Here is an 8,341-nt window from a genome sequence, read left to right on the forward strand (position 1 = left end):
GTGTCTGCATTTGATGTTTTACATCCAGAAAAGCCTAAGACCAGACCCAGAAAAGTACTTTTCCCAATGTAAGTCCATGATGTTCAGTGGTGTAGTGGTGCATTAAAAAAGTTGTTATACTCTATATTCTAATATATAGGAAGAGGTTTATGCGTGTGTGTGTGTGTGTGTGTGTGTGTGTGTGTGTGTGTGTGTGTGTGTGTGTGTGTGTGTGTGTGTGTGTGTGTGTGTGTGTGTGTGTGTGTGTGTGTGTGTGTGTGTGTGTGTGTGTGTGTGTGTGTGTGAGACCATGTGTGCATATATAGCCTGAGTATCTTTGTGGGTGTATTTGTGAGTGTGTTTGTGAGTGTGTACATGTTTGTCTTAGCTGGTGTTGATCCAGAGACTTCAGGGAACAGTTCTTTAACTTCCTCTCAGGGACCAAATGAAGGTAAACATCCATTTGTTTCTATAGTAGGCCTATAGATTCAACACTCTGAGTACTTTACAGTACTGGGCATTAGATAACAATTACATGATGTTATTTATTTATTGTGTCTCCAGTCACAGGGTTGGCAATCAATGTTTTAAATCAGACCAGAACGGACATGTTACAATGTGAGTATAATGTCTGATCAGCCCAAGCAGTGCTGTCAAACTCATTTCAGGTTACCGGGGCAGACAGAGTAGGCAAATGTTTTGTTGTGCACGAAAGAAGCTTAGTTTAACACAAACTCTGCCATCAAAATACCCCTTTGTACCCCTTCTCTGCCATGCCCGTAGAACCCGTAAATGTAATAAAAATTAATTAAAAAACATTTTTTTATCGAAGCGCAACTAAAATAGGCCGGAACTAATGCTCCGTGATCGGTTTCTACACGGACACATTATTGAGCGGACAACTTTAACATTGGAGTCCCTGAACCGGAAGCGGAAGTCCGTCCTCTATTTTGGCCCGTTAGCTTACTGTCTGCACTCCGCGGCTTACAGATGGAGAACTTATTGATCAATTGAAAAAGTTTCAACGGATTTGAGAAGCTGATGGAATACGCGAACACACGAGCAGTGTCCGATCACGCACGATGGGAACTGGACGAGCGCCCACGTTAACAGGTAGGACTCGGAGAAGCCGGCAGTGAAAGACATAGAGAAATTAACGGGCTTTACGGCCGTAAACTACGAATGAGTTAACTGATAAATGTCCACTGGAATCTAGCATGTTGTATCAATGCCAGCTAGTATGTAGTTAGACAATCAAAAAACAGGCAGTCAGTAAGAGGCAAGACTTGCTCTGTGCATGCATGCATGTCCACTAGACTGAGTCTAGAAAAATCTTAAATGTATGCTTGGTATCGATAATGCTGCAACTTAATATTGAAACACCTTTCAATATTATATTATAGAGTATATAGCTACTATGTTATACTATGTGGGTATACAACATTTGTTCTGATAGTTTGTCATGTGTTCTTACAGACTCCTGTCCCCTGTCACTAGATCTGAACACAACAGCGCACAGGCTTGTCCTGTCAAAGGAGAACCGGAATGTGACTTTTCGCCTTGATAAACGACCCATTCGCTTTTACCCTGAACATCCGGAGAGATTTGTGTATGACTGTCAAGTGTTGTGTAGAGAGAGTGTGTCTGAGCGTTGCTACTGGGAAGTAGAATGGCATCATTGGGCAGCTATAGCAGTCTCTTATAAAGACATTGACAGAGAAGGTATTAAGTCAACTTTTGAAAACAGTGACAGGTCTTGGGCATTTGAAGCTTGGGCAAGATGGAGACCTTACCGGTTCAGTCACAATAACATTACTACTGAAGTGTCAGGGCCTCGTTCAACCAGAGTGGGCGTTTACTTAGATCACAAGGCAGGTATACTTTCATTCTACAGTGTTACTAACAACACATTGACCCTCCTCCATACAATTCAAACCACCTTCACACAACCGCTCTATCCTGGGATAGGGCTTCTTTGCTCACATCATGAATCTACAGCAGAGATCTGTAAGATATGGTAGACATGTTTAAAGACAGCGAGCATAAAGTTGTTATGTTGTGCACATGCAAATAGTTTGAATGACATTAAAGAATGTACTAATATTCCCTATAATTCTATTCCCAATATGTGTAATATTGAAATACTACAGCACATCAGATCTGTTGAAGAATGAAGGTCATTTGTCAGTATGCATCCAGATAGTAGCAAATGCAAAGTGTGTGAACATTAAAAATAGATTGTTAGTCTGCGAAGTGTCTATAGCAGTAGTAGTAACAACAGTGTAAGGTAAAAAATGGCTGTTTTGTTTGAACGATTGTCTTTGGATAATTAAAGGAGTTTGCTATAAACAATGTTGTCAGTAATGCCCTCGTCGCTGTGTAGAGTTGGCCATGAGCAAACACAGGTTGAGGCAAGTAGATGCCAACTTGTTCATTCTCTTTGCCCTGAATCTTATTGATTGTACCCAGGGGGCAAAGGAAGGTGTGCTGCATTTGCCCCGACATAAAAAGTTGTCCACCAGAAATATTATCCACCCAGTAGGATCACAACCTATATGGACAACCCGGTCAATTTGTACAACAAAGTCCAATATGGCCGCCTCAATATTAGCCCCTATTAGTTTTAATAATGGGGGGTGAATAGGGCAAATTTTTAAACTGAGGGATATTTCCACGAAACTTCACAGGTTGATCAATGGTATACATATGAACATTTTTTGTATTGCAAGTTTCCATGAAATCCAATATGGCCGCCACAATATGGCCGCCATAATGTAAGGACCCAGAAAATAGGTTTTGCCTCTAACTTCTGAACCAGATGAGCTAGAAACGCAAACTTGGTGTCTATTTCATGGTGTCTGACCATGGGAGACTCAATGGAATAGCTAATTTTATTATTGGGTGTGTCTGGACCTTTATTGTGCATATTTGCAAGATGGTGGATTCCCAAAATAGAGCTTTAACATAATTTCTACCATGATTGTTGACTGCTTTTGCAAATACAAGCAATATGAATCCATTTGCTAAGATTTATGGCACAGAAGGGACTATTCTTGAGTTTGCATGTTGTCAAAATGGCTGTAAACGAGATATTATATTTCCTGTCCGATTCTACTGTATGTAGTTGTAGCAATGACTTCAGATAAAATCAGAGACCAAAACAATGTATCTTAGAAATTATTTTTTTATTAAAAAATAAATAAAAAAAGAGAGAGATTATCTCAATGAAATGAATGCAACTGCCTTTTTGGGTCTTTCACACATAGACATGCACATGCTTTCCAACAACTTCAGCTTCAGGGAAATTATAATGAACACATGATTAAAACAGGCTGCATTATAATGCAAATATTTGCTAGTCACTATCACTGTCATGTGTACCTATCCTGCTGCATCTTCTCTCCAGTCCTTGGCAACGACACCCCAAGTAGCATGCAATTCCCTTCTTCGCACATCAACAGTTTTTCTGGCAGCCTTTGATACAGCTACATGATATTGCCTTGTCCATTGATATAGGCCAGGCTGGCTCTGTAGATGGACAGGGGACTGCCTTCCCATGGCGGCAGCATGATATAGGCATCTATATCATGCTGCCACCCACCTCCTAGACCTTCCAGAGCTGTGGGTGAGAACAGAGCAGGATGCATATCTTCCTATCCATCACATGGTCTCAGCCCTTGGACTCGCACAGTGTCGTGCCCTGCCCTTTATTCACAGAGTGGCAGAGATACCACCAGCTATCCCTTTTTCACTGGAAAGAAGGCATGGTTCAAGACCAGCATGGGTCTAGATCTCCCTGCACTTCAGGAGTTTGGTGAAAATTCCTCTTATTCCCTCTCAGAGGATGTCAAGAATCAGGCTAGAGACCTCACAATAGCTGTATATGCATCAAAAGCTGACCATTCGGAGGACTTTGACCTGGCAAAGCTGAGAGTGTACAAGTTCCTAAATAACCGATCAACCCTGTTGAAGCTGCTGCCACCTACAGAAAATGCCTTTGGCCTGCACCTGAAAAGAGCTGCTCTTGCAGCCATAATAGATAAAACTGCACACATCGCGAAGCCAGACATCCCTTGCTTCACTGAATATGGATGGTCTCTCAGTGATGGGAAGGCAGTCCCCTGTACATCTACAGAGCCAGCCTGGCCTATATCAATGGACAAGGCAATATCATGTAGCTGTATCAAAGGCTGCCAGAAAAACTGTTCATGTGCGAAGAAGGGAATTGCATGCTACTTGGGGTGTCGTTGCCAAGGACTGGAGACAAGATGCAGCCTGCCCTCTCCAGAGACTGGAAGGAGGATTAGTCAACCTCCATACAGCAGGCCAGGAGGCACTACTTGGCTTAAGGACTTTGCATTCGCCAAATAAAAATACTGAAAGAAAATACTATCGTGAAAATAAACAGGACATACTCAGATTACTTACTCTGATTAGTTTTTGCCAGCCCTTCAAAAGACACTAAAATGGCGGATTGCCATGCCCGGAAACCCTAAAACCCTAAAGGATCCTAACCCAAATCATCATCATCATCATGGCATTGCTGCAGCCATTTCAGCTTCTGAACGATGATGACATCACGCTACAGGACAATATACCACATGTCCTACTGATCTCTGATTGGACTTCATGATGACGTAAACATTTAAACCAATCAATATGTTTAAAAGGAAACTCGACCTAACCTGAGTTCATGTGAGGTCAGAAAGGGAGGTGGAAATTCTGTACATGTCATATTCAATACATCTATATTCAATAAATATACTCTGTCTAGTGATTTCGTATTAACGTTACAGCATTCAGAGTAAATGCCTCTAACCTGAATTAATATTCAGTATAACTACTGTGGGTAATATTGATATTGGTACATCTACTCTAATATTCAGTATACAGTTCTACTCCATCCCATTTAAGACATCTGGACTCAAGTTACCTATCTGGATGATTCATTACTGAAACTGCTCTGAGCTGGACCCAAGAGTCCACACTGTAGACTGGTGACTTTTAAGGACGATTTTAAGGAGATTGTTTCACTCTGTGTAAGCTCCATACTCACGTAAATTCCTCTCTGTGACGTTATCCAGCACATCTACTCTGTGTAATATTAATACCATATTCAGTAGACCTACTGCATCGCCATGTTCTACACGGACGCCAGGGCTCCGGACCTCCGGACCCTCGACCTGCAGATCCGCCGACTGGGGGACCAGGTGGACCACCTGGACCACCACCTGGGCCAGATGTGCAGGCTCTTCTCCGGCTACGTCCGCAAGACGCGCTCCGTCGGCAACAGGGGCGATGCGCTGGTGCACGAGATCAGCACGTACGCCGAATACCAGACGCCGCTGAGCCTCCAGCAACGCATCAAGCAGTTCAGTGCGCACCTGGCCAAGGTGCAGGACTGCCGCCACGCGTCCGTGGACCGGCTGGACACCTGCGTGGTGGAGCCGCTCAAGAGCTACGGCGTGTTAATGCAGCGCAACCGAGACGCCCTCCGGCACACGCGCTACGCCCGCGAGAGGGTGGCCAAGCAGGAGGCGCGGCTCCGCGTCAGGCACCTGGAGGCGAGGAGGGCGGAGCTACAGGCGGCCACCGTGGAGGTGGCCCGCGCCGCCCGGGAGCTGAAGGAGTCCATCGAGGAGGTGCGCATCAGGGACGTCAAGCAGATCCTGTGCGACTTCGCCACATCGGAGATGAGCTTCCACGCCAAGGCGCTGGAGCTGTACACGGTGGCCTACCGCAGGCTGCAGGGCCTGGACGAGGAGGAGAGCGACCTGGACGCGTTCCGCGCCTTCCTGAACCCCTACCTGATGAAGGCCGGCAGGCAGGACGAGAAAGGGAACATGAGCGACGAGGAGGACGGCGATTCGGGAACGGGCGAAGACGGCACCACCTCCTACCTGATGAGGTCAAGGAACTGGTTCTCCAGAAAACGTGAACGTGAGCAGCAGGAGGAGGAGGACGACGAGGAAGAAGAGGGGGAAGACAGACGTGTTAGGAACAAATACAGAGGCGTGGAAGAAGACATTGAAGATGAGGAGTAAGTTGTTAATGAGCCCCGGGAACCAACGTTTCCTGAGCCATGTGGCTCTGATGCTAGTATGTCAAATTATGTACAAAGTAAGCCCCCCCCCCCCCCCCCCCATCCTACCCTAGATGCTGAGTTCCAAGCAGGGGGCATTGGGTCCCATAATAATCCCATATAAACATAAAGCGCAATATTGTCACGCTATTATCAAAAGGGTAAGATCATAGAGTATTATTATATATATAATAGAGAACGGATAGCCCCGCCCCCAGCTATTCATTTCAATGCAAGTGCTCAGTGGCGTTTTGAAGCATGCGGAAGTAGCTAATCCAGGTGCATTGTGGGGAAATTGGTAACTGTGCAGTTGCCAGAATGTGTTACGTCACGAACGTCACTCTGCGTCCATTGAGCCCTATTGTAGACCCCAGCGGCGCGCTCTTATGCTCGTTTATGTGTAGTTCCCCCCCCGCCTGCTGTTCCAGCTTTGGCCAGTAGGGAGGCTGCTTCAATATTTACAAGACGTTCTGGGGGCTTGGGTAAGATGCAGGAAAGCCAGCGGCTTATTTCCATCGTGGTCCTTTCACATGTATTGTGTAGATTAGGTGGTTGTGTTTGTGTGTGTGTCGTGCACAAAATGTCCTTGTGGGGAAACGTGTGGGTGTGCCTTCCTATACCTGAAGAATACACGTGGGGTGGAGTGGGGGGCATGGGTAGGGGGATACCTAAGAGCTAAGACAATACCAATACAATGAATATTTAACAACTGTACAACTTGACTAAATGAAATAAAACATCAGGCTGTATCAAAGAAAATCAAAAAGGTATTTCAATTCATTAGACCCCTTGTAGCGCGGTCGTGAACATTACCGACATTAGTAAAATAATTATATTAGATACCTAGGAGTGACATTATCAATCTCTGTCCAAAATGTGCTGGGAGGAGGGGAGTTAATCTTGGGGTTGCTGGTGTACCGAGACGAACAGTCGTAGTCAAAATGGCAGTGAACCAGAGCCCCCGACAAAATCCCCAAAGCCTTTCTGTTCTGAAATGTGGACATTGTACAGAGGAATCTGACTCTCTTATTGAATGTAATATACAACAAAAGTAATTGTTGAATTTGATATTGAAGTTTTCTTTTAAAATGAACACATCTGTGGTACACCATTTACACCATTGATTACATTTTGCTATACATTATATCAAGTGCTATATGTGCTTGTTATTGCAAAACAGTTTCATTTAACTTTAATGACTTATGACTGTCTAATGTTGCTCTGATTATCAGTATTTCTTTGTTGTTTGCTATCTATGCATAGGCACGGACAAATGCCATTATCGTATCCATCTGTGCAGGTGTAAGACCTGTTGTGTTTGTATTGAGTGTTATAGGTATAACTGTGCCCAAATGCCGTTTTCTATGCATTTCGGGGGGTTTGGGGGTCTGAACCCCCATTTTTTCCTGCTGCGCGGCTTGGAGGTCTGCCTGAATTTCATCTCTGGGTGTTCCGGCAAGAACTCCCAGCCCACTTTCACCCCTGATAAGCAGTCAACAAATATACACAGCCCATGTAGGTCACCTACTCCTTGGCTGTGATCCACCACCACAACCCTGAAACCCCGGGGATCTTCTCGGTCTGATGCTTGAGCCGTGAAGCCATTGTCTTTTTAGTTTTTTTGTTGTTTTCTTTTTTTTTACCAAGGTTTAGGGATAACCTGCTGTAAATCAGCCATGAGCTGATCCTGTTAAGCTCTCAAAAGAGACCAGTAGATGAGACGAGAAGAGGCGGGACTAGAAGACACTAAAGCCCCTTTTGGACTGCAGCTTTAGCACCACACTACACAACACTACACCGAACCACACCGCACCACATAAAAATTTCTACATTACACAAAAGTTGACAACCCCTACCGGTAAGAAACAAATTGACCCTTTTAACTGTGATTATAATACAATATATACATTTGTATTAGAACAATCCTAACTAGAAAGATGCAATTGGAAATTACAAGTGTGGTTGCATATTTATTGCCTGGATAGCCAGAACGTCACCACTCCCCCATAGAACTCAACTACCCTAACTGCACCAATCAGGATCAGACTTACTCTATATAATGGTGACGTCACCGAGAATGCTGATGGATTGGTTGTTGATTGGTTGATGTTGACCGTTACTTTTGCTGCTTCCTGATTGGCTATGTTGACCGTAATAATTTTGCTGCTTCCTGATTGGCTATGTTTACGCTATGTTTGTTCCGGACTAGAACAATAGTCTGGTTGCCCTACTGGCAACCACACTAATTATAATACACTATACTAGTAAGACGCCTCAGGG

The 8,341-nt window shown here is 44.4% G+C and overlaps 1 long non-coding RNA gene across 1 annotated transcript; it reads left to right on the forward strand.

The window, feature by feature from the left end:
- On the forward strand, positions 1-2,113 carry LOC308294748. Its single transcript, XR_013962536.1, has 4 exons — positions 1-68; positions 306-430; positions 544-597; positions 1,456-2,113. It is a non-coding gene; the product is annotated as an uncharacterized lncRNA (long non-coding RNA).
- Positions 2,114-8,341: the final 6,228 nt, after the last annotated feature.

This window comes from Nannobrachium achirus (genome assembly GCF_963921795.1).
Source record: "Nannobrachium achirus genome assembly, chromosome: 11".
Lineage (NCBI taxonomy): Eukaryota > Metazoa > Chordata > Actinopteri > Myctophiformes > Myctophidae > Nannobrachium > Nannobrachium achirus.